This window comes from Heterodontus francisci, chromosome 25, assembly GCF_036365525.1.
Source record: "Heterodontus francisci isolate sHetFra1 chromosome 25, sHetFra1.hap1, whole genome shotgun sequence".
In the NCBI taxonomy this organism is placed as follows: domain Eukaryota; kingdom Metazoa; phylum Chordata; class Chondrichthyes; order Heterodontiformes; family Heterodontidae; genus Heterodontus; species Heterodontus francisci.
The window spans coordinates 63,335,111-63,361,707 of NC_090395.1; the positions used below are offsets into that span (position 1 = coordinate 63,335,111).

Here is a 26,597-nt window from a genome sequence, read left to right on the forward strand (position 1 = left end):
ATCACCACATTGCTGTTTGTGGGAGCTTGCTGTGCGCAAATTGACTGCCACACTTCCTACATTACCAATAGTAACTACAATTTGGAAAGTACCCAATTGGCTGTAAAGCTCTTTGGAGATGTGCCGCTATATAATGCGAGCTTTTCTCTTTCAATATAATGGACATTTAAAAGAAAATCAAGTAAGAGCTTTTAATCATTTCCACAAAGAGCTGATTTTCCAACTTTACACTGCAGGCTTCTCTCACTACAGACACATGTCAGAAATTTGGGTGTGGCCTGTCTGTGACTTCATTGACCATTGCCATGTGAGCCGCATGGAAGATGGCAGGATCCCCAAAGACACATTGTCCAGCGAGCTCGCCACTGGTATCAGACCCACCGGCCGTCCATGTATCCGCTTTAAAGACGTCTGCAAACGCGACATGAAATCCTGTGACATTGATCACAAGTCATGGGAGTCAGTTGCCAGCGTTCGCCAGAGCTGGCGGGCAGCCATAAAGACGGGGCTAAAGTGTGGCGAGTCGAAGAGACTTAGTAGTTGGCAGGAAAAAAGACAGAGGCGCAAGGGGAGAGCCAACTGTGTAACAGCCCCGACAAACAAATTTCTCTGCAGCACATGTGGAAGAGCCTGTCACTCTAGAATTGGCCTTTATAGCCACTCCAGGCGCTGCTTCACAAACCACTGACCACCTCCAGGCGCTTATCCATTGTCTCTCGAGATAAGGAGGCCAAAGAAGAGAGTTTAACTGGTTAGAAAGTTGTGAATTTCTTTACGTGCTACGACCTTGCGAGGTCTTCAGTCGACAGGGCAGATTGCTGCACTGTTGCCGCTCATGTCCCATCTCATATTGAAAAATATTCCTGTTACAACTACTATGGCAAAATCCCTGATTACCTCCATATTGGACACTCCCAAAGATTGGCCTCAGGGAGTTTCTATTTTGCAAGATCTGAGACTTATAATTACAGAATACAGCAGATTAGCAAAGCATGATCTCACACCCAGCACGGGTTTCCCAGGGTAAAAAATAGTCTGCAAAAATAAAACAGGGCCCGAGGCAAGGGAGAAGTGGCTGATCAACTGAATCGTAAATAGAATCCTCAATGGTGAAAATGCTCTTTTTTGAGTTTGTATTGAAAGGAGCACAAAAAGACTCCCACGATGGTTTAGCATTCTTATCCGATTAGTAGGCGAGACATACAGATGGGTAGGTGCCAGGTTCAATCTCCGGTCTGTGGTGAGTTAGCTGCCAACAGGCTGGGCAGCATAAGGATGCTACAGTTGGTGTCACCCACTGCGCTCCCCACCCCCTCCCCCACCCCTAGATTATGGACAGAAACAATCAGCCAAAGTTTCCGGTCCTGATCACCTACCTGACACATCTGCTGCTCGTGTGAACATGGCATTGGGCTTAGCTGTGACGCAACAGCAGCCAAAAGGCCTGCTAATTTTCTTGCCCTCCAATTTCTCCCCTATCATTATCACATGGACTGTAGTGGTTCAAGAAGAAGGCCTACTATCAGCTTTTCAAGGGCAACCAGGAATGGTGAATAAATGCTGGCCTTGCTAGTGATGTGAATAGGCCTAGAATTAATTTTAAAAAATGCTTTCCCAATGTCAGAAGAAGCTCCCTGTACAGGAAATTATTGGCAAATCAATGACCTGTAGGAATGGGCTAACAGTTAGTCAATAGCCAGAATCAGAAAGTTGCAATATCAACTTTTCAGTAACTGTCCATGCACAAATGCAAATTTTGCCCATTGTCGGTGAATTGGCTGAATATTAGTGTGGCAAATTTGAGACTGAGTGGTTTTGTAATGCCCTGCATCTCTCTTATTTGAAGTTACCATCTTCTAGCTGTCAAAATAGTCTGGGGGCACAATGGAAATTTGTACGCTGTTCCATAAAATACACCTGGCTGAATGGGAGTAAGTGAGCAATCTATTTCATCAGCTTCAACTAGTTAAAGGTGTCAAGTAAAAAAAAAAGCTGAAAAATGAAAAACAAATTGAATGGGGACTGAGTTCCATGAGATTTGCTACTTTGTAAACAGGGAGATAAACATATAAAGTGACACAAATGTATTTTGAACTCCAGTCTGAAGGAAGTCTCGACTATCTCTGTCTGCATTTATATCACTAGTGTCGGGTTTCCGTAAACAGACTGTTCCACATTGTTCTAATTCCAGAGTGAAGAAGCTGTGATGTAGAACATGAGCACACAGGAGGACAAATAGCTGTAAATGCTGTCTAAATTTACAGATCTCAGTTGGGAATCTATTGAGCAGAAGTGATGCTGTCTGGCAAATCTCTCATTCTATTTATCTCATAAGGAAGGGGCAGGCTACTTGGCCAAAAGACATTAGAAGAACAAATTGGATCAATATGCCGAATCTCCTGAGTTTTGAATGTTGAAATCCTTTAGCGTTTCCCTAATTCTAAGCGGCGATACAACTTCAGGTTAAGGATCACATTAAGCCCATTTGAGAGACTTCCTCCCATGGTATGGCGCCTTTCTCAGCACTTTTGCAGATGTGCACCTCTCTTATTCTTGAGTGAAGTTTTCCACAATGAGGAGACCAAGTAAGGCCAGTTGCTGCTGTCATAAACACATCACTTTTCTTCCTAACTGCCAAACTACGTTCCTCCCTCTTCACTCACTCTACACCTTGGCAGGAAGAATTAATGTTACATGTATAGTGTATAATAACTAAAGATGAAGTCGAAAAGGATAATAGATTTATCACTTAACAAGTCAAATCATTGTGGAGCAATAATACACAAAGCAAATAAGTGCTTAATTATATTGCAGGGGAAAGTGATAAAACTGAACATCTTACACTTTGTTCCGTTCCTGGCCAGTTCATTTTCCTTAATGATTTGGTTACACCAGAGCTTGGGTTCAGTTTTGGTTACTCGAGACAGAAAAGGAACAGTTGAGCCTTGAAGATGATGCAAAGAAGACTCATGAGGTTTCTCCCTAGTATCAAAGGATTGTGTTATGAGAAAAGCCCAGAGAAACTGGTTTTAACCTTGAGAAAGATGGGATCTTATAAAGGTAGATAATGTATTAAAAGGCATAGCTAAGGCTAAACCTAAACCAGAGCAATACTTCAAAGTTTTAGAGACTACTCAAAAAAGGGACTGGTGAGAGGAAAGTTTAAGGGAGGTGTCAAGAAGAGTTTCCTCACGCAAAGAAAGATCAAGGCTTACAATGGTCTTCCTGCTAGGGTAGTGGAGACAAAAACCCTAGACTCATTCCAGATACTGTTACATGATACAGGAAAATGTAGGTTTTTAAAAATTTTATACGGATATGCGAAGATGGGCTAAATGGAATGAATATTTTTGCATGTGTGTGCACGCGCATGTGTGAATGGATTAAGGCTTTGAAAAACCTGCAGACCTGGAATTGAAGCTGATCTTCAACAGTAATACATGTGCATTTATCTTAACAACCAAAAGAATAGAACTGCCAATAGCATTGGTTATTACCATATCAAATGGATCCCTTCTAGAGGACCCCACAGTACAATCTGAAGGGTCAGTGGACAGTCATCAACCACCTCAGAATCATAGATGAAAGATTAAAGCATCCTCGTCATGTGACTGTGGAGGTCCTAATCAGACCCTGGGGCAACATCATTGAACCCTGCCCTCAAAGGAAATTCGCAGGCAGCCTACAAGATAGCCATGCGATTACACTGGAAGCTTTGGCCTGGAGATCTGAATTAGACATTGATATTTGATTTGTTTTTTGCTACTGCCATACAACAGAAGAAAATCATCTAAATTTCTTCTTTTACTCTTTTAGATCTGAATTCAGTTCAATGGAATGACATTGGATTAATCTAAATTGGAATTAGACAGAAACAGCTGATCCGCGAAAGGAATGTTTCTCTGAACGGGATGTTTACTACAGGACAACAACAACTGCAACTACAGCATGCATTTATTTAGCACCTTTAACATAGTAAAATGTCCCAAGGTGCTTCACATGAGTGGTAGCAAACAAAACTTGGCACCAAGTCACGTAAGAAAATATTAAGGTAGATGATCAAAAGCTTGGTCAAAGAGGAGTATCTTAAAGGAGGAGAGGGAGGGAACTGCAGAGAATTGAGACCAAGCAGCTGAAGGTACAGGTGTCAATGGTGGAGCGATTAAATTAGGGGATGTGTAAGAGGCCAGAATTAGAGGAGCACAGATGTCTCAGAGGGTTGTAGGGCTGGAGGAAATTATAGAGATAGGGAGGGGTGAAGCATGGAGGGATTTGAAAACCAGGATGAGAATTTTAAAATCGAGATGTTGCTGACAATCCAAAGGAAGCTATCCTCCATGAAACCATATTGATACATTTATGTCATGCTCGGCCAGTTTCATTTGGAAGCTTTAGAGACAAGGAAGAAACTGAATTCAGAAAACCTGTTTCAGTGGGATAATTTAAAATTAATCTGAACTGTACAGAGGACTATGGAACTCCTGCAAACTGGGACTGGGTCAGTTCTGATAAGAGATTAATGTAACTTATTTTTCCCCATCAAACCCTAATCTGTTGTGTGTTTCCAGTTTTTACTTCAGATTTCTAATATTTGAAGTTTTCTTTTTATCTCAATGAGTCAGATCGTCGAGGGATGTCACTAGTTCTTTTTCTCAGTTGCCTGACTAGATACAACAAAACCTGGCATTTGTTCACTTATTGTACAGAAACAGCTAGTGCAGGATACCTGTTTGTCTTTATTACCAACAGAGTTACATTCCTGTGGTGACTACATCTAAAAAGTATTTCATTGGCTGTAAAGCACTTTGGGACATCTTGAGGTTGTGGAGGTCACTATATAATAATGTAAGTTCTTTCCCTTTTCTCCTGTGGCATTGCTTGTTGACTGAAGAAGGGAAATCTGGACGGGGTAAGTAAAGACAGGGAAGGGAGCAAGCAGTAAGTGAGGGCCAGCGTCCATCGGGATGGGGAGATTTGTAAGGTGCACAGCATTGGGGAGCAGAGAAGCAAACGGGGTATAATCAGGCTGAGCATAGACCAGTCGTGTGCAGGGCACAGGCAGCAGAACATAAATGAGGGTGCGTGAGCAGGTAGAACACAGGCAGGCAATAGAATGGAGTGGAGCAGAAAAATGCAACGGATTCATGGAATGGAGTGGAGCAGAGGCATTTCATAGGCTGGAGACATGTCAATGCCTATCAGGTCGTGACCAGAAGGTCCCTCCTGTGCTGGCATTGGATGGGCTGCATTGATGTAGTGACATCTACAACCACACCTTGCAACTCAACGTGTGCTAGGCATGGGCTCAGTTAGGCTAATGGTCTGTGTGAGAACAAATGGAATAAGCCCTGAGCTGGAGTGCTTGAGTTGTAGCTGATATAGACTATAGAAGCAACGATAACCCACAGAATGTCCTTTTGATGTCTTGTTGCTGTAGAAATCTGCTGCACAGCTGTTTTGACCAAAATGTTCTGACATCCCTCCCAAATGGTGTTGCAGATGCTAGTTGTGAGCTCCTCCAACTGATCCATGACACCATAATATAAAAAACGTGAGAGGAGACTATCTCTACTGCCTGCACATGTGATGTTTGCTCCTGAATCATAATCTTTTCAAAAACTGCGCCTGTGCATTCTGGATCCCTGGGCTTGTCAGCCTAGGGCATGAATTTCACCTAAACCTGGGAAGAGATGTTTGGCCACTGATCATCTACTCTTTCTGGTGCTCTGTATTTCACGCTTCCTTGTTGGTGTATCTGGGCTGGAGCTTGAATAGGTAAAGTGCTGTAATGTCATTGGTGGATCTGGTGAGGGAATGAGTGGTGTGGAGATGTCAAGCTGCTCGATGGCTCCCTCTTTGTCTGCATGTCCAACACCTGTGAGGGATACAAAGGGTATTCATTTTAGGAAAGTGGCCACTTAAATTGTGATTCTGAAGAAGTGACTAAGCAATGACAAAAGACTTTTTCAATATTCAGAGGGACTGCATCCAATTATTGTGCTGTGATGATCCATCCCATTACCAACCTGAAGCTGATAGTTCTCCTCTAGGTTCTCCGTCTCACACTGCCTCCCCAGTGTGTGCATGTCCCTCCAAAGGCATTGTCTTCATGCCTACCTCAGGTTGTCAGTCCTGCACCCATGGCAATTTGATGCCGCTGATTGCAGGCGACCTTTTCCTTTGCAGAGGAAATAAAGATACAGAAAGGCTAGTGATGAATTCAAAATATAATTTGACCTGTGGGTTTGCAGATATTCCATTGTGGTCTTGCTTTCAGGTGCAGTCTGCACAGTAATCTCTTCACATTTTGTTCAAACACCCAGGAAGTGGGATATGGGATTATAGAAAGGTGGGAGAGTGATGTGGGGTTGGGATGCTAGGTGTGGGCTCTTGTTCATTTTAACCGACTCATTTATCTCTTCTTTACACTGTGCAGGTATGGATGGTGCAGTGGCGAGTCAATGTTTCCAGCATTATACGAGGATCTACATGGATACTTGTGCCTTTATTTACCTTGGCCAGCCTTATAAGATAATAAGAATGTCTCTAGCACCTTGCTTGCTGTTCAGGGATTAATTGAGGTAGCACTAACTTTCTGAGCCAGCTTCCTCTAATACCTGCATTAACCTCATCTGGGATCTCCTGTCTTGGACGTAAAGATCCTGCCCTTATCTCTGTCAATATTACCTCTACCAAAACTTCAATCACTAGCCATCCCTGGTGCTACTCCTCCTTCTGCCATTTTCATCCTCTTCTTGCATTCTCATTTCCTCTCTCTCTTTCTCACACAATCTTTTGATCTTCTGGGCCTGTAAGCTGCAGTGGTCTTTTAACAGCTGCTGGAGCAAAACCAAATACATCTCTCTGCCTCTGCTATTTGCCCAGGAGTTCCATTGGCCTCCTACCAGAATTAAAGCCCCAAATTCCTTAAAGGCTCCTACTCTGCGGAAGGTCGCCCTCAAACAAGTGGCAACTTCAAGTATCAACTTTAATGGGCTCGAGTGTCAGCTTTGCTGTTACTCTGTGTGTTTACCAAAGGATAGGGTGCACATATCTCTATGTGGTTTTTGTTTTCCTACATTCCACTGATTTTATTGGGTGTCTCGAGTTGGGATTTGGCAGCCACCTGCTTCCTGATTGTACCAGGAAGATTTCCCCTGTGTTCACTAGTGAAAATCATATTGGGAAGAGAGTTTTTAGTCAAGAAAGATTAATATCATGATTAATGGTCCTTAATAATTTAATAATCTACAGTTGTAATCATTTACAGCTAATTAAATCACTGGCAGACTCTGATCATTTTCAGTAAGACAAGGTTCAGGAGAAGCATCTCAGATGAGGTCATTTTCCAGAAAATAGTTAATTTTTGTCTCCTTTTTTATTTCCTGAAGATGCTGTCTCTATTACTGTACAAATTGGCCACTGACCACCCTTAGATACCTTTTCATTCTTAATGTGTATGCTTAGTCAGCGAATGTTAGCAGGCAAATTAACTATAGGGCATCACAGCCAAGGCTGGTCACATCCCCACCCAATGTCTCAATATAAGCCTGTTCTCCAGTACACTGGAGGACAAACCCTAGCTGGTTTTCTCCTTACTAGCCCAGGAGTGCTAAGACCAATTGCAATGTTCCTCCCTTCACTTGCCCCCCTAGCTGAGATCAGCAAGACCAGATATTGTATCTTGGACCTTACTGCTCCCGATGACTTAGTTCTACATTGAACCATGCAGTTATTAACCAAACCATTGGAGAAGCTACCAAGTAACTTTAGCTAACACGCTGAGGAACACAGTAGTAATCTTGCACCAAAAGGAAAACAGTTAAACACAAAATTCAACAGTGCCAGGGTTGCCTTGTACTGCAATAATGCACCAAGCTGCTGTCTGATGGTGCAGTTGAAGGCAAATTTACCTCCATGATTTTCACAGAATAATGTCTTGGTTTTAGCTGGGTTTCCTCTGGAAGGTGCTGAGCAAAAAGAGATAATGAATGGAGAGTCAATCTAGGACCACTTTCACACAGTCGCCGCTGATTTGGATTCATTCTGACAGTAAAGTTGCCAAAGGCAATGGATACCATTTGCAGACCATTCTTAATGTTCACTGTAAACTGCTCCATTGGGGATCCTTTGGAAACTGGATTGGATTTGAGTCTTGAAAAAAATGGATGTCCAATGGAGCAGTTTACAATGGTCACCATTCATGGAATGACTTCCAGAAGGGAAAGTGGGATATCCGATAAAATCCAAGGAGATTCAAATTCCCAAGATTAGGACACAGTTAAAAAACAGATAAATATATAGCTGTCCTATTGTTTTGTACTTGCTGACTAGATCAATTTGCCACCACCATCTGGTGTGTTGCTTGACTGCAATGTCTGTGTTGATTTGTTTTAGGCTGCGTTTGCTGACAATGCAACCACTAGGTGGCGCAGTATTAGCACATGTGCAAATGCAGCCTCTTCCACTGAAATGTCACTGTCTGCAACGTTTCAGGCAGCTGCCAGGATTAAAGATGGTCACTGACCCAAAACGTTAACTCTGCTTCTTTCCACAGATGCTGCCAGACCTGCTGAGTGACTCCAGCATTTCTTGTTTTTGTTTCAGATTTCCAGCATCCGCAGTATTTTGCTTTTATTAAAGATGGCGCTGTTCAATTTATCACAAAAAACAAATTCAACTCACAAAATCCCCTCAATGGCTGCCATCATTGCCTCCATTCCACCCCCCAACAGTCCCTCCTGCCATGGTGCTTTTCTTTGCCACTCCCTCCTGTGCCTGTATTCTCGCCGCTGGCTCCCCGCTGTCTTCTCTTAGCCACTCGCTCCAGCTTCGCTGCTCCCCCCCACCTCCTGATGCTCACTCCCCGCTTCTCCCCACCCCAACCGCTAGCTCCAGGCCGCGCTGCTTCCCTCCTCTCGGCCACTCACTCCCATGTTTGATCGTTCTCTGCCACCCGAAGAAGCAAAGTGGGCCGTGAGGGGTGAGGGGGTGACTTAGGAGCAAGTGGCCGAGAGGAGGGAAGCAGCGCGGCCTGGAGCTAATGGCTGGGGGTGGGGGCTGGGGGAAGCGGGAAGCGAGTGGCTGGAGAGCGGGGTGGGGGGGGGGAAAAATGAGGAGCGGGGTATGATCAGCCCAGGGGTGTGGGGGGAAGCAGTGGCGAGGTCTGGAGCGAGCATCTGAGGGGGGGGGAAACGGCTGGAGGGGAGGTGGGGGGAGAAAGTGTCAAAGGCGGGAGCGAATGGCTGAGAGGGGGGAAGCTGGGAGGCCTGGAGCGAGTAGCCGAGGGGCAGAGTGGCCAGTGGGACGGGAGCGAGCAGCTGAGACGATGGGTGGGGAAGCCGGTGGGCGGAGCGAGTGGCTGAGGGAAGGCATCAGCGTGTCGAGGATTGAGCGGGGTGAAGTGTCGATTGAAGCAGGGATGGCGGGAGGGAGCGGGGTACTGTTCGGGTGAATGGAGATGGCTATTGAGGGGTGAGGACATAATTGCGTGGTGATGTCATGCACGCGCATTCATACTGGCAGGCTGGCAAATGTTCGCACGCATTGATGATGTCCGTGATTACTCCGCGCATGCTCTGCTTTGTCAGGAGTCACTTTGTTTTTTTTTATTCGTTCTTGGAATATGAGCATCTGTGGCCAGGCCAGCATTTATTGCCCATCCCCGATTGCCCTTGAGTAGGTGGTGGTGAGCCGCCTTCTTGAACCGTTGCAGTCCATGTGGTGTAGGTACACCCAATGTGCTGTTGAGGAAGGAGTTCCAGTCTTTTGACCCAGCTCAATATACTATACATACACAATACTACAATATAGAATAAAACTTCACAAAACACAACAGACTTGATTTTTCCTGACTCTCAACACTAACCAAAATCATAGAGCTTCCAAAAGGGACAGATCTAAGATTACATCATTTGCAGAATTAATGGGGAAAGACAAAAAACAAACAATAGTTCTTCTTCAATTACCACTAAGATGCTTTTACCTTCTGAGACTGCTGATGTGCTGTTCTCCCCCAGTCAATGGCATTTCACACTCCAGCAATAGAGACTTACTTGCCAAGGGACAGTGACCCGGACATCCTATTGATTAATGTACTGAGCCAATTCATTTTGAAGTGTGCTTGCGTTGTGATTCAAAATAACATCATGAGACCAACGTGCTGATGAATGTCAGTTTCAATTTCCCGGCTCACTGCATCCAGTTCCCCCCACCCCTTTCCCGTGCATTTAAATCTTGGGTGCAATTGCAAGAATGCAAAAATAATCCTGTGGGGGTTTTTTTTGCCTCCATATTCCTGCAGATTTGTTGGAAGCTGATTGAGAAAAATAAAGCTGTGGTCATCTGTGCATATAGAATCTGGGGAGCAGCAGACAGAGGTCAGTTTGACTTTGTTCTCCTGCAATGCAAAAGCACCAGTAGACACTGCTAAGGGCCACAAAACTGCTCCAATGTCCTTGGATGGTTGCCCGGCTTATTTTTATTTTGCCGTCTCCCTCTCTCCCTGTGCCTCATTTGATTATAATTACCATTGTGAACACTTGTCACCTTATCATTACTGCTTGTTGTACCTGTCTTCTGCTCTTTTCAATCTTGGTGGTGTTTTACACTTTGGCCCTTGACCCTTCACACTGGCTTCTCAATTAAACAATAACTTTAAGTCTGGCTGCCAAAGTGTTAAAGATGCCAATGTGGAAAGGCATTGAATGCTGGTTGATTGGATGGTTGGCATGTTGATTGATTTTTACGTAGTGAAACTGAACTGAAATTGACAGGCCAAGTAGAACACGGTCATTTCAGGAAGGGTATAATGCTTGTGATCCAAAGTAAAACCAAGATGAAGAAAATTTATTTTTCGATTATTTTACAGTTCAGCACAAGGAAAGATAATTATTGAGTTAAGTTGTTAAAATGTCTCCTATTTCAGTTGACTGCATGGGTTTCAGAATGGGTGTTCTAATTAATATTGACCAACTGTAATCTCATACTGAAAAACAAGCAGAATTGTTTAGCCAAGACCAGTGTTTTTCTTTGTGACCCAGCATGTGTGTGTGTGATTCTCGTGTGAATGTGCAGCTTATTTTCTTATTATTTTTAAATCAGGGTTAGATTGTTAAGTATAATAAACTTGCCTCTTTCTTGTTTAAACTCAAGAAAACCTGTCCAATTGGTTCTTTCACGATCACAGTAAAGGTAAAAGGTAAAACACTCACTGAGATGGTAAGCACAACCACTGTTTAAAAAGGAATAAACCCTGCTGCAGTCAAATAAGAGGAAGAACAAGAGGGGTGACTGTGACTCCCTCCTCACTTGACCTTCTCACGTAGTCCTTGTACCATTTGTTAATGGGACTAGCTTTTCCTTGTCTAATTTATCTAAACCTGTCATAATCTTGTACACTTCGAGAAAATTTCCCCTCAATCTCCTTTGTTCTAAGGAGAACAAACCCAGCTTTTCCGATCAAACCTTGTAACTAAAATCCCTCATCCCTGGAACCATTCTGGTAAATCTCCTCTGCACCCTCTCAAGGACCCTCACATCCTTCCTGAAGTGTGGTGGCCAGAACTAGATGCAATATTCTAGTTGGGGCCTAACCAGAGCTTTATTAAGGCTCAGCATAACTTCCCTGCTTTTGTACTCAATGCCTATATTTAAATACGGAAAACACTCCCTTTTCTTGAGGAGGCTGAACTTAACGGTCACCAGCTTTGGCAACTGTGGGTCTCCCAGGTGATCACCGTGTAATTCTTAGCATTCCTCCACATGTGCTCCTTCCTAGGTAAGCCAGCCAGCCTACTCTGCCCTGCACATGTGGCAGTTGCACTCCGTTCCTGCCTCCTGGCTTGCACCAAGCAGGGCTTTACTGTTTACATTATTTTGTGGACCCAAGTTTGAGAAGCACTGCTTTAATACACCTGACTTGAACCTGTAATAGGTTTCTACATGTAATAGCATAATTGGACTATTTAAATTTGTAGTAATTATGCAGCAAACACCTCGATAGTTTGTGGGTTTACATCTGGGGAGTATAGTGCCAGGGGTTGCTCTGAGTTTTTGTACTTTTAGTTGTCCGCCATTTTGTAAATTATTTTCTCATTCCCAAGGGTTTTTTGTGCGAAGAATACCCAGGCCTCTTCCTGTGCTACTGTGTACTTGGCTATAGTACAGGAGGTTCATCTGAATAACAGTGTGTCAGGTGTAATAAAAACAAGAAATGCTGGAAATACTCAGCAGGTCTGGCAGCATCTGTGGAAAGAGAAGCAGAGTTAACGTTTCGGGTCACTGACCCTTCTTTGGAACCCGAAGTGTGTCAGGTGCCTTTGATGGGCACTCCTCTTCTTCTTGGACAACAGTTTGAGTGTTCATAACCCATAGATTTTGAGCAGCAACTCTTGGCTGACATTCCAGTACTGAGAGCACACCATGTTGTCTGAGGTGCTACCTTGGATAAGATGCTAAACTGAATTCAAGTGGACCTTAAAGATCCCATATCACCATTTGAAGAACAGCAAGGAGCTCTCTCAGTGTCTATGCTAACATTTCTCGCTGAATTTTTTTTTTATTCATTCATGGGATGTGGGCGTTGCTGGTTAGGCCAGCATTTATTGCCCATCCCTAATTGCCCTTGCAAAGGTGGTGGTGAGCTGCCTTCTTGAACCACTGCAGTCCATATGAGGTAGGTACACCCGCAGTGCTGTTAGGAAGGGAGTTCCAGGATTTTGACTCAGCGACAGTGAAGGAACGGCGATTTAGTTCCAAGTCAGGATGGTGTGTGACTTGGAGGGGAACTTGTAGGTAGTGGTGTTCCCATGCATTTGCTGCCCTTGTCCTTCTAGTTGGCAGAGCTTGTTGGTTTGGAAGGTGCTGTCTAAGGAGCCTTGGTGCGTTGGCTGCAGTTACTCTCACTAAAAACAGACAGGTGCTTATTCATCTCATGGAATGTTCCTGGCACAGAGTTGCTGCTGCATTTTCCTACATAAGTACAGTCACTGTACTCCAAAGGTAATTTATTAATGGTAATTTTGATTTTGGGTAATAATGCACAATGTGCATCATTGGTTCAGCCTCTTGTTACATATCTACCCTGATTTTCATTTTATGTGTAATGCTTTGAGTCATTTTGAAACGGAAAATGCCAATATTATTATTAATTAAGTAATGGTCTAATTTTCCCCTCCTCCAAAGCCAGGCTGACGTTAGGAATTAAATGGTTGGAGTATTGGGAACCAGAATGTATTCTTCTACTCTATGACCCAGCAGCACCAGCGGACAGTGTCCTTAGAAGGATATGTTGATAGGGTGAGATGAAGTAAGAAGGGAGAGGCTCATGTAGAGCTTAAACACTAGCATGGAGCTGAGGGGTCGATTGGCCTGTTTCTGTTATGTAAAAACTATGTATTACTTGATGGTACAGTCTGTTGTACTTCATGTTTTTTGATTATGGTGGTCTTGTATCATTCCTGGATCCAGTCTAGCACATTGTTCTCACTTTTAATGTTAGATTCTCATAAAATATAGCTGTCTCTTTTGTCCATGTAGTCTATTATTTGCTGTTGAGGAGTAACTCAACCGGAAGGCTAGTTGCAGCACGTTGTGAGGAGCCATGGTGAAAGCCCACAGACTGAACCCATTCATGGCCAAAGTGAGCCCAACCTAGTGCCAGGGCTGTGCTACAGTGTTAGGTAGATGGGCAGGCGATAGTCCTGCAACATCATTGTAGACTAGTTACTATGAGCTGGACCTGTCTTAGACTGATAGCCAACACAGGCGCAATCTCTCCAGGTCAAATTTTACTCCCAGCCAGGGGATTAGCAATTAAGTGGCATCAAGGTTGGATTTTAAAAGCTGGTAGATTGTAGAAGGGGAAGGCTGAGGGAAGTAAAGAGTTCCACAGATTTGAGATCTTGGGGAAAAATTAGAATAGAATACAACAGACAGTGTGTCAAGTTTTGACTTCCAAACAGCAAGAACATAGTGCATCTGTAGTTTAGGACAGGAGCACTGTCATTCAGCTAGATAAATAAAGTTTTCTTTACACTTCAAGGCTGGAGCTTGTATACAGGCACTATTGCCAACAGTGATATTCATAATGCCCTTTAATATATGTGTAGATTCATTTTCTAATGGTCTGGGAATACAGCCTTAAATAGATCTAAAAGGCGTCTCATTAAAGGGCCTATACTGCCCAAGGGGAGAGTGGGGAGACAGGGTTATTATGGTAAGGGTTAAGATGGCCTAAGATTTTCCAATAAGGTCTGAGGTTTGGATTAGTAGAATCAGAGCTGTTACAATGCAAATTCAACCCAATTTTTGAGATATTAATAATCCCCTTGCAGAGTTGTGGATCCATATGTACAAAATCCTTTTTCACGTTGGTTTTGAAATGAAGCAAAGAGGAGAAGATTGCAGTAAAGTTCATTTGATTTTTGATGCCCCATATTGTTACTTAAAGTATATTCCTGCAATAAAAAAAACCACATGGGTCTTGGCTCAGATTCAGCCTGACTCAAAGTAATAAAAATACAGACCACATGAAAGCGGCCAGAGAGGTGACAGGAAGCATAATATTACCTTTGGCTTTCATTTTGGAAATGTGTGACTAATTTTATCCATTACTTTCTAAATCTCCTTCGGAACTCCTAGCCAACAATTACAAACTGTGAAACATTCACAAAAGCGATAGTTCATGTGTGTCAGGCGATGGACAGACCTGCAGTGGAATAAATTTCCATTCTTGTATGTTGATCCCACGCTGGCCAAACTGACACATGCAGGTGATATAAAACAGGATCCTGCTACACAGAGAGACATTTCCGCTCTCTGGCCCCTCACATGAAGCAAAATATTTTTAGTTTAATGTCGGCAAGGGGGAATCCATTATATACTAAATAAATCTATTACTGAGATAGTGAGGGTTCGGGGCAATAGCACTGATCAAACCCTGATCCAAGAATAAACTTAAATGCCACATTACTATAGCTTGATCCTGGTGTCAGCTGTGGCTCAGTGGGTAGCAGTTTTAGCTTTAATTTAGAAGGTTGTGTGTTCAAGCCCCAATCCTAAGATTCAAGCACAAAATCTCAAGGCTCCCCACTCCAGTGCAGTACTGAGAGAGTACCATGCTGTCTTCCATGTGATATGTTAAACTTAGGCCTTGTTTGCTCTCAGGTGAAAGATCTATAGTGTTATTTCAGGAGAGGAGGTGTCCTCAATGACATATCACTAAAGCAAATTATTGCATTGCTATTTGTGGAAGCTTGCTGTGTGCAAATTTACTGTGTTTCCTTCAGCAAAACAGTGGCTACACTTTCTTGGTTATAAGGTGCTTTGGGATGTCCCAAATGCAAGCTCTTTCTTTTCACCCTCTTCTTTACCATGCCCAAGTGCTGTACTTTGTGTATGAACCTTGGCAACTGAGTGCTTGCAGACAGTGGGGAAGAAGCTGAACCTGGACATGTCCTTACCCAATGTCCACACATGCTCATGTTCCAGCTGTGGTTTCCTTTTCCCTAGCCATTAAGATTGAGGGCAATTGTAGTGCCTCCTCCTGCTGAGATTGGCTTGCACATCACGGGCTCGGACTGATAAGTGGCAAGTAACACTTGTGCTATGCAAGTGCCAGGCAATGACCATCTCCAACAAGACAGAATCTAACCATCTCCCCTTGACATTCAATGGCATTACAATCGCTGAATCCCCCACAATCAACATCCTGTGGATTACCATTGATCAGAAACTTAACTGGACCAGCCATATAAATACTGTGGTTACAAGAACAGGTCAGAGGCTGGGAATTCTGTGGTGAGTGAATTCTCTCCACTTGCCTGGATGGATGCAGCTCCAACAACACTCAAGAAGATCGACACCATCTGGGACAAAGCAGCCCACTTGATCGGCACCCCATCCACCACTTTAAACATTCACTACCTCCACTACCAGCGCACAGTGGCAGCAATGTGTACCATCTAGAAGATGCACTGCAGCAATGCACCAAGGCTCCTTAGACAGCACCTTCCAAACCTGCAACCTCTACAATCTAGAACGACAAGGGCAGCAGACACATGGAACACCACCACCTGCAAGTTCCCCTCCAAGCCACACACCATCCTGACTTGGAACTATAATCGCTGTTCCTTCACTGTGGCTGGGTCAAAATCCTGGAACTCCCTCACTAACCGCACTGTGGATGTACCTACACCACCAGGATTGCAGCGGTTCAAGAATGCAGCTCACCACCACCTGACCTTGTCAGCAATGCTCACATCCTAAGAATGAATTTAAAAAAAGACCAGGGACTGAACCTGGGGCTTTCCTGACCAGTTTGCTTCAGATTCCTAATGTAGCGAAGGTAAAGAAATTAGGGGTGTTCAAATCACAGTCGGATGCTGGACTGAGAGAATTAGAGTGCTGGAGGGACAGACATTGAGGAGCCAAAAATGGCCTTTTCTCATCCTTGAATATTGTGTTCATTTGCCCCATGAACTGTCTGGGAAGCTTCTCTCTCCAGCGGTCACACAAAGCAGACGTTAGTGAATGGGCAGCCTGACATCTGATGGAAGCAACCACTGGGCAGTGTGTAAAATAAGTTGTGCTCACTGGCTTGTGCTCCTTCCAAGGCCAATTTCACCTCCACTGTCTCTGTACTAATACACAGTGGAAATGCTCCCTCTAATTTTTCTTTGTTGTGTGCAGCCTGTTTATTGCATTGCACAGTACATTTGAGATTGCTGTGCGCACATGCACACGCATAGCTTAGAGGGAACATTGTACAGTGGTCCATGATGTTTTAGGTGGGAATATAGATTCTTGAGCTAATTAAGTCACTCCATTGTCAATTGTCTTTAACAAGTTTTATTCCTCATAACAAAATGGAACATTCATTGTACCTGTAGCAGGATGATAGACAGTGCACAATAGAATGTTAATACAGTTGCACTCGACTTAGGAAGAAAATTAATTTATTACAGAAGATTCCCCCCGATGGCTCAGCTGGTTAAGGCAATGAGTCAGGCAGAGCAGAAGGTTCTGGGTTCAACTCTTCGTCGGCACTGTGTTGCCTGATCTCAGGGATGCTAGAATTGACCTCAGCACATCTTGGAGTAATGGAAGGGAAAATGTGCTGGGATTCCAGTTTCCAATTGTTGTCCAGTGAACCACCTCTCCCCACCAACAGTGTGTCAAGTGCAGTTGTCAGGAACAGTCTTGTTGTCGTCAACACTTAAGATAGGATGAACTGCAGTTTGAGGTGAAGTACAGGAGGGAGACTGGTGCCTGTGAGGCTGCTCCCCAGCAGGAGCCAACACCTCCAGGGGGGGAGGAGAGAAAACGAACAAAAAGAAAAAGGAAAAAATAAACACTAAAGTCAATCCAATTGGAAATTTCTATTATGCTGAGACAATCACAGAAAGCGCAAACAGCAAAGGGTGTTTCCAGGAATTTCTTTGTTAGCCAAAGCACTGTAAAGAGCGAGTCACGTTTGCGGTACATCAGAACGTATTACAATACCAAGACAATGAACAGCCCACTGCAAGAAATAAATGTGATACCTTCTACCAGCCGGGTGTTTGAGAAATGTGCACCTGCTTATATCATGATACAGCAGCCTGCAATCACTAGCTGTGTTAAATGAAATGTACAGACCGAAGGATTGAAAACACTGAGAATTAAATTGAATCTCAGTGTACCAGTGTGTTTTTGTTTTCCAAAGATGGTTCAAAATTTGAATTTTGCATTCATTATGCTGAGCATTGTCAGTGGCGAGGAATCTTTGTCCACAATTTACAACCCAGTGAGAGCATCAAACACTCCCAGATCAGTTTTAATGCATATTAAATGCAGACTGAGGCTCTCATTATCCTGCCCAATTAAATGTTTCTAGGTGAAGTATGGGATAGGAGTTCTGATGAAAGGTCACACACCTGAAACATTGGGCTGAATTTTACCAGCCCTCCGACATCGGGGATCGTGGCAAGTGGACCTGGAAAATTCTTCCGGGAGGGGCCCCCCACAACCCCTGAAGCTGGGAAGGCCCTGCTGCCTTTTACCGGCAGTGGCGAGTCCTCAATGTGGCCCTACCCCCCGTCCCCCCGCTGCTCAGTGGCGGAGCCTTCATCTAAATATGCAGATCATAATTACAATTAATGAATAAACACTTACCTGGTAGTGACAGCCATCACACACCGATATTCAGGCCACTAGCCAGAACTCGGGCAGCACAGTGGCGCAGTGGTTAGCACCGCAGCCTCACAGCTCCAGTGACCCGGGTTCGATTCCGGGTACTGCCTGTGTGGAGTTTGCAAGTTCTCCCTGTGTCTGCGTGGGTTTTCTCCGGGTGCTCCGGTTTCCTCCCACAAGCCAAAAGACTTGCAGGTTGATAGGTAAATTGGCCATTATAAATTGTCACTAGTATAGGTAGGAAAATATAAGGACAGGTGGGGATGTTTGGTAGGAATATGGGATTAGTGTAGGATTAGTATAAATGGGTGGTTGATGTTCGGCACCGACTCGGTGGGCCGAAGGGCCTGTTTCAGTGCTGCATCTCTAATCTAATCTAACTCCCGTGCCTTTGGATCTCCGTTCGGAGAGCTGAGGCACGACACTGGTGGGGAGGGAGGAGGAGCGAAATTTTCAGGGTGGGGGAAAGGGGAGCTGGGAGAAGCGCTCCAATTTGTTGTGGGGTGGTGGGAAAGAGTTGAGGGTCAGAGGTGCTGAAGTTGGGGCTGAACATTTGTCATATTAAAAAGTGGTTTTCTGTGGGGGGGGGGGGGGAGGGGGAAGAAATAGGTCATTTTATTTATTGAGAATTCAGTGGGGGGTGGGAGAGGGGATTCAAAGTTTAAATAAAAGTTTATTTCTAATTTTCGTCCCTTTAAAAATTTTAATTTACCCGAAGGGCTTGAAGCACTTTAAAAATGGAGCCGGCGCCTGCGCGGTGGCGCCGGGCGCCGTTGCTGGGGAACAGAGCAGCCGCCCCCCCCCCCCCCGATGATGTCATCGAGAGTGGCTGTTCCGCCCCCCTCCATTTAAATGAGCTGCTGCGCGATGTATCACAGGGGCTCAGCGGCGCACAAGTCACAGCAAGCTTATAAAATTCAGCCCATTAACTCGGTTTCTCTCTCCACAGATGCTGCCTGACCTGCTGAGTATTTCCAGCACTTGCTGTTTTTATTAACTCTGCTTCTCTCTCCAGAGATGCTGACAAACCTGCTGAGCATTTCCGGAATTTTCTGTTTTTAATTTCTATATTATTAAGTATCACACTTGTTCAGTTGAACAGTAAAGTTTCCTCTTCACTACCCCATCAAAACTCTTCCCACCTCAGAGCTATCACAGATATAGATGCAAAAGTCCCATCCACTCTGCCCCATTTTCAGCTTGTAAAAGTATTTATTACAGTCTGTAACAAAATGTATTAGAATATAACTTACTGTGGCATGGTATTAATGATGATAAAGGCTCATTATAATACTGGAGACTCACTGAACAACATTCCACCCTGAAATGTTTAGGAATATGGATAGATGGTTGTGCTGATGGATTTAAACTCCTTGAAACCCATGTCAAAGAAATTCCTTTCGGCCCCATCCCAGAATTAAAAGGAGACAATTTCAGCTCTGACATGTGTTATGCTGCATAATTATATTGACATTTTCAAAAGTGACAATATATTTCAATTGTTCTAGTACACCTTGGAATATTTCTAGCCTTTTGTGGCTATGCTCCAGTTTAAATATCCACTAGTTAGCATGAAGAGTGAAAAGCGGCTTACATTATTAAATAACTCAACCTCTGACATACTCTTATCAAAACCTCTGGGCTAACAGTTAAGTACAGAATTATGTAACTATTTTGCAGTTAACCCACCATCAGTAAACCACACAGGATCAATATCCTGGATATGTCTTGATATATTGAACGTTATTAACTCCCAGTATTTTGCTTCTCCTATGCACACTTACCCCCATTTTTCCTAGAAAGTTTCAATTTCCTCCCCAGTTTCATCCTTAACCCTCCTTGAGTTGGGCCACATATTGGCTGAAAGGGCCATGCAAACAATTTGCTCACAAATGTTTGTCAACCCTATTCTGTACTGGGGAACGGAGGTCCACATGAGGATGAAGTCAAGGGTAACACAAAATCTAATTGCCCCCTTTATCGCTGTGGGAAAACGCCTTGTCTCAACTACCTGGCTGTCATGGGTGGTAAGACTTAGATCAAGACCTTCCTATGTGGAGAGTAGCGAGCAGTGGCACCTTTACCAAACCATTGTATGGCATCGGTAGCAATATCCTGTGGTACGCAATCTGTTTAGAAGCAACTTTTTCTTTTGTCAGTTCTTTACTGAATGTAACACACTTCCACTTAACCAAAAGCTGACAGCAGATCCAAGACCACAATCTGTTTCTGGTAATTGTTACCACGGAACAGTTATAGAAATATCCGCAACTGGAACCATTTAACTAAAGCACCAGATCAAAGGAGTGAAATTGTGGTGATCATAAATGACAGAATTGGATCCAATCGGACAAACCCAGGCACCCTGTTAGCATTTAAAAAACCTTTTTCAAATTAACTCATCAGAGCTGGAAGGGAAATTATAAGCCACATTAAAGTTATTTTAAAACTAAGCTGTAAAGTCGTTATAATGAAAGTGGAACAAAATTTTGAACAATAATTCCTAAAAAAATTAATAGTGACAGACTTACCCTGAAATACTGTGCAGAATTGCTTCAAGTTCTTTGACAGGCTAAAAGCTTCAGTAATTTTCTTTCTGTTGTCTCTTTGTTTAAATTTAATTTCTCCACGAAGCTTTTGTTTTTTTTGTATGTCAACTTGTCCAGCTTTTGGGGGTTTCCTTTCTTTTCTTTCTTTCTGTGCAGTGAGCAGCTTTTTTTATTTTAACCAGGCTGCATCTTTCTTCAGAGGCTCGTACTAAAGGGTTAGTAGCATAGTACTGGGTCAGGGGCTGGGGTTAAAACCAACTGATTGCAGGCTGTCTGCACAGGAAGGAGTGATATATGTCCAACCTCCACTGCCTTTTCAGGGGAGTTGGCCAATACCAGTAGAGCATGTCAACTGGGTGGAACAAGCACATATTAAAAGACAGGAGGCTGTTCCTGGAGGGCTATTAACTCCTTGAAGGCCACACTATTATTTTGTATTTAACAGGTTATTTGGACTGGGCAAACTGCAGTAATTAGGCCCAGGAAGAGTAGTGTGCTGGTCCAATTTTAGAATGGCATAAAAATAAAATCTGCATTTTAAATATAGGATGATCGAGATCTGCAGGGGTTTAATTTGCAAAACGGGTTCAAAAGGAATCAAACACCATAGCCTGGTGGGACGTGGGTTGTTACCAGTAATTCCTAATGCAGGATGCTTTCATTCTGGGCAGGCAAGCAGTTGGAGGCTGCTGAAAGCAAGAATCACCCAGACTCTACCCACCCACCTCTTATGTTGCAATTTATAGAAAGGAAGGAGAAAATTCTTATATTTATATCGTGCCTTTCACAACCTCAGCATTCCCAATGTGCTTTACATCCAATGAAGTACTTTTTAAAGTGCAGTCACTGTTGTAAAGTAGGAGATGCACCAGCCAACTCGCGCACAGCAAGCTCCCACAAACAGCATCGTGATAATGATCAGATCCTCTGTTCTTATAGTGATGTTGGCTGAGTGTGAAATATTAGCCAGGACACTGCGGGAACTTCCCTGATGTTCTTCAAAATAGTGCCATAGGATCTTTTACATCCACCTGAAAGGGACTTGTTTTAACATCTCATCTGAAAGACAGCACATCTAACAGTGCAGTATTCCCTCAGCACTGCACTGGAGCATCAGAATGAATTTCATGCTCAAGTCTGTGGGTGGGACTTGAACGCACAATCTTCTGACTTAGAGTTGAAAGTGTGACATTGGAGCCACAGCACCTGGATTTGCTATGCCAACATTGCCAGTGCCTCCAGTGGCACTTCATAAAGTGGGACATCCCTCAAGCTGCCAGAGGGAAACTTCCATTGGTGGCAAACTGCAAATGTAACCAAATGATACAATCTGCCATCTTTGCCGATTGAGGGGGGAGCTCACCCACAGGACTTTTCCACACAAGTTGTTTCTGTGTAGCTGCTGGGGCTTGGAACATCACCCCATGAGGCAAATGGGACAAATTCGGAGGAAAAGGAGCCAAAAGAGTTTGTGAAAGCACTTCAAGTAGAAATGGCTCTCCCAATATAAAAATGGCGTCACTGACTGGCTGCACAGTGGGATTGGCTGGCAGCTGCTGATTCCCATATGGTAGGTGGAGTAACCTAACAAAGTGCAAATAACTCTCTGCCCTTCCATCAGATAACAATTGCAGCTTCTAAGTCATCACGGCTTTGGAGAAGTGGGGGAGGGATGGTAGTTATTTTCTGCATGTTTAACATTTAATAAACCTTGAGGAGGGGAAGCACCTAGAATCAGTACCTGGAATCAGTACCATAAATACATTCTGGTATCATTTGGTTTCTCAGTGCTAGCCTGAAAGAAAAAACAAACATTAAGCCTTTCACTGGCATAGATCTACCTTTAAGTTTGCATGAAATACTGTCGGAGGGACTTCGATTTGTGCCCATGTTTGAACAGTGACCTTTTTTTTTACAGAGAGGTCTATAGAGGATTTAGTGCAGGTAACTGTATAAAACAAGGCTTAAAATTCAGTGGTAGCCCCTTCGTACCAATGGTGCAGCCTTGGAGGAGCGGTATCGGATGATTCAGTGGGGTGGGGGCAGGGGGAGGAGAGGGTGGGTGGGGGCCTTTCTCAGTCCTTCAAGAATGGGAAGTTTAAAGAAATTAATTCCAAATTGGCTTTGTATGCTCATGCACAAGGGAAGTGGAAGGGCTTCCTGGGCTGGATCAGAGGAGCTTGTGGTCAGCATTTGGCCTGCAGACCACATCTTGTACACCCCAATGTAAAATGTGCAAACAAGGTCTTTCTCAAGTTTGATCCCTGATGGTTGATAAATTAGCCGGTCTTTGCTTGGGCATTAGCTGGCGTGCTACAATTTTATATGTTCGGTACTTGCATTTTGTTAACAAAATACTAAATGTCCTGATGGAAGTCAGCAAACTGTAGCAATTACATGCCAGGATCTCCCAATCTTTGGGGAGGATGCTCCAGAGGGCCTGGAAATATAAGTGGCTAGTTACTGTCACACCAACTCGAGTGCTTATTTGAACAAACCATAATTGACCTCATGATCCCTGAGTTGGGAAGGCAAAACCAGCTGGAATTCTTGTTCCTGATCAGTACCCACCGCCCCTTCTGGAAACATAGATCTGAATGGACATTGGGTGAGTGTGACCACTTAATGCTGGCTTCCCTCAAGTATCTTGCCCATGTTGCCATTCTTTATGTGTGATCCTGCCCAGTCAGTGTTAGCAAACTGCTTGACCCTGGCGGAGGGTGAGGAGTGAGGTTGTAATCAAGCCAGATCCTGTGTTCACTTGACGTCCACAATTTTCTATTAGATATTGATCAGAAATACGAATCCTGGATGCTTTTCCCTTCCCTAACTAACTGAAGCTAATTGAAACGCCTCTATTAGTGCCCAGTCCGAGATCAGCTAACTCAGCACCAAGCGAGCATCTCACCTGGGACCTCCATAGGCTGGTAAAGATTATCTACCTGTAATGGGGTCCTTTAGAGTCCTATTAAGCTATTGTATTGCACCATCAGAGTATGCAATCAATCCCGAGATTGCACTTTTTTCCCCTCATTCATTCTTGTCCTTGGTTCTAATTTACCAGTTGTGTAATTGCATGCTGGTGATCAAAAATAACACTGGCTCATGGATGGGAGCTGCCTTCTCTGGAAGGTGCTATGTAGCACGGCAGAAAAGTACCAGAAAGACAAGCAGGAGTAGGCCATCCAACCCCTCGAGCCTGTGCTGCAACTTGCGTGAATGATTTTGGATAGCGGGAGTGGAGGCTACAACATTCCGTCATGAGACGGCGGCTAATGAATCTGCAATAAAGCTGCGTACAAGTGCATCTGGAACACAAGAGGGACCCTCATGTTGATTTGACTCTACAGTAGCGGGCATGCACTCTTCTTCCATCGCCCTGGAATCTTCATCCTGACATCCATTGAGCTTGCTTTAGTAACACAGGTGCTAAATGTCAGTAAAGTGGGACAGCTGTGAATTTCTGCTGACACAGCTGCCCCCACCTCCCAGTGCAAGCAGGGCAGCATTGATTGGTATTATATCTCACTGTACCCAGCGACACAGCTTTCCACCACTTTAGCACAGAGAAAGAAATATAGGCTTAATCCTTTAAGTCGGCTAAAATCCCAAAGGATTTACCATTCATCCTGGTCTAAAATGGTGCTATTGAATCCAATAGTATTTGAAACAAGATTCTTTGGAGGATGTTTTGCTAAAGGATGATAAAGAGATTACATTTGCTCAAAGGTAGTACAGTCTACAGATACAATACGGTGTTAAATCATTAATAGGGCAAGGACTGCGCTTCTTCCTATCTACGTTCACACAAGACGAACAAGCAGATGCAGTGCTGTGATGCGTTTTAGCACTGAGAAAGAGGGTCTCTAGTCTCCAGAGCTGAAGGGTAGAAAACATCACTCTATCAACAGCCTGGGTTCCTTAATAAATTTTCCACATTACCAGTGGTTAGGAACTTCCCCCACCCCCACAGCACTCTGCCAAAAATCTGCACCCCAGGGTCTGTGTATCATTTCCAGTCATAAAACCAGAAGTCTTGGCTTTAATTAAGTCCCTTCACCTGCACTTTTTGTTTGGAGGATAATAATTCAAACATCTTATGGAAAGCGTAATGTTAGATCCCAATGTTTATGAAGCTGGGGAATACACTTTGCTTATTTTATGTGGCTATGATTGAACTAATATGCCTTTATGATTATAATACCATTAACTCTAATTTTCCACTTGCAAATTATCAGTGCCTGACCAAATATAAAATAAGTATAAAAGCAAAATACTGTGGATGCTGGAAATCTGAAATAAAAACAAGAAATGCTGGAACCACTCAGCAGGTCTGGCAGCATCCGTGGAAAGAGAAGCAGAGTTAACGTTTCGGGTCAGTGACCGAAGAAGGGTCACTGACCCGAAACGTTAACTCTGCTTCTCTTTCCACAGATGCTGCCAGACCTGCTGAGTGGTTCCAGCATTTCTTGTTTTTATTATATAAAATAAGTATGTTCAACTATAAAAGAAACACTTCAAAAGTACCAGAATATTACTTGTTGTGGCTATCTGTCTACTTTTTGTACGGATGTTTGTGCAAATCAAGATCTAAGATGTATGCACTGCAAAGGGAACCCTTTCTCTTTTGGAGCACCCAATGTCACCATCAAGTGGGGGAAGCGGTGGTGTACTGGTAATGTCCCTGGACTAGTGAGCCAAGGCCCAGGCTATTGCCCTGGGGACACGTGTTCAAATCCCACCACAGCAGATGGTGAAATTTGAATTCAATTAATAAATTTGGAATGAAAAGCCAGTCTAATGATGACTATGAAACCATTGTCGATTGTTGTAAAAACCCATCTGGTTCACTAATGTCCTTTAGGGAAGGAAATCTGCCATCCTTACCTGATCTGGCCTACATGTGACTCCAGACCCACAGCAATGTGGTTGACTCTTAACTGCCCTCTGAAATAGCCAAGCAAGCCACTCAGTTCAAGGGCAATTAGGGATGGGCAACAAATGCTGGCCTAGCCACATCCCATAGAGTGATACAGCACTGAAACAGGCCCTTCAGCCCACCGAATCTGTGCCGACCAACAACCACCTATTTATACTAATCCTATGTTAATCCCATATTCCTCATCACATCCCCACCATTCTCCTACCTACAATAGGGGCAATTTACAATGCAACCTGCAAGTCTTTGGCTGTGGGAGGAAACCAGAGCACCTGGTGGAAACCCACACGGTCACAGGGAGAACTTGCAAACTTTGCACAGGCAGTACCCAGAACTGAACCCAGGTCGCTGGAGCTGTCAGGCTGTGGTGCTAATCCCTGCGCCACCCATGAAAGAATAATGAAAATAAAATCCCCCTCAGGTCAGTTACTGCTCAGGTTAGGTGCAGCATAAAGCTCTCTCTAATCTTTTCTAACAGTAGGGCAAAAATTCCCCTGCTGCTATTTGTACCAACATTACCCTAAAACCTTAACCACAGTCCCAGAACTCCATTACACATGTCAGAGTGGGAATCGGCCTGTTCAGCTGCTCCAGCCTATTCCACCATTCAATTTGGTCATGGTCGATCTGTATCTTAATTTCATCTACCTGCTTTGGTTCTGATACTTTAATACCCTTGCTTAACAAAAATCAATTTCTTGGGGGGAGGAGAGTGGGTGTGACGGTGGTGGGATGTGCGTAGAGAGTTCCAGATTTCCACTAGCCTTTGTCTGAAGAATCATAGAATCATAAAATCTTACATCACAGAAGGAGGCCATTCAACCTTTCATGTCCATGCTGGCACTTTGAAAGATTAGTCCCATTCCCCTGCTCTTTCACCATAGCCCCATATTTTTTCTTGTTCCTACACCAATCTCCTGTAGTCTTCATGAGTG

The 26,597-nt window shown here is 43.9% G+C and overlaps 1 protein-coding gene across 1 annotated transcript in view; it reads right to left on the bottom strand.

The window, feature by feature from the left end:
• Positions 1-20,971, bottom strand: part of LOC137383931 (prickle-like protein 1) — a 125,225-nt gene extending 104,254 nt beyond the window's left edge. Inside the window, exon 1 of the mRNA XM_068057335.1 lies at positions 20,706-20,971. The gene's annotated coding sequence lies outside the window, so the exon portion shown is untranslated. The remainder of the gene's footprint in view (positions 1-20,705) is intronic.
• Positions 20,972-26,597: the final 5,626 nt, after the last annotated feature.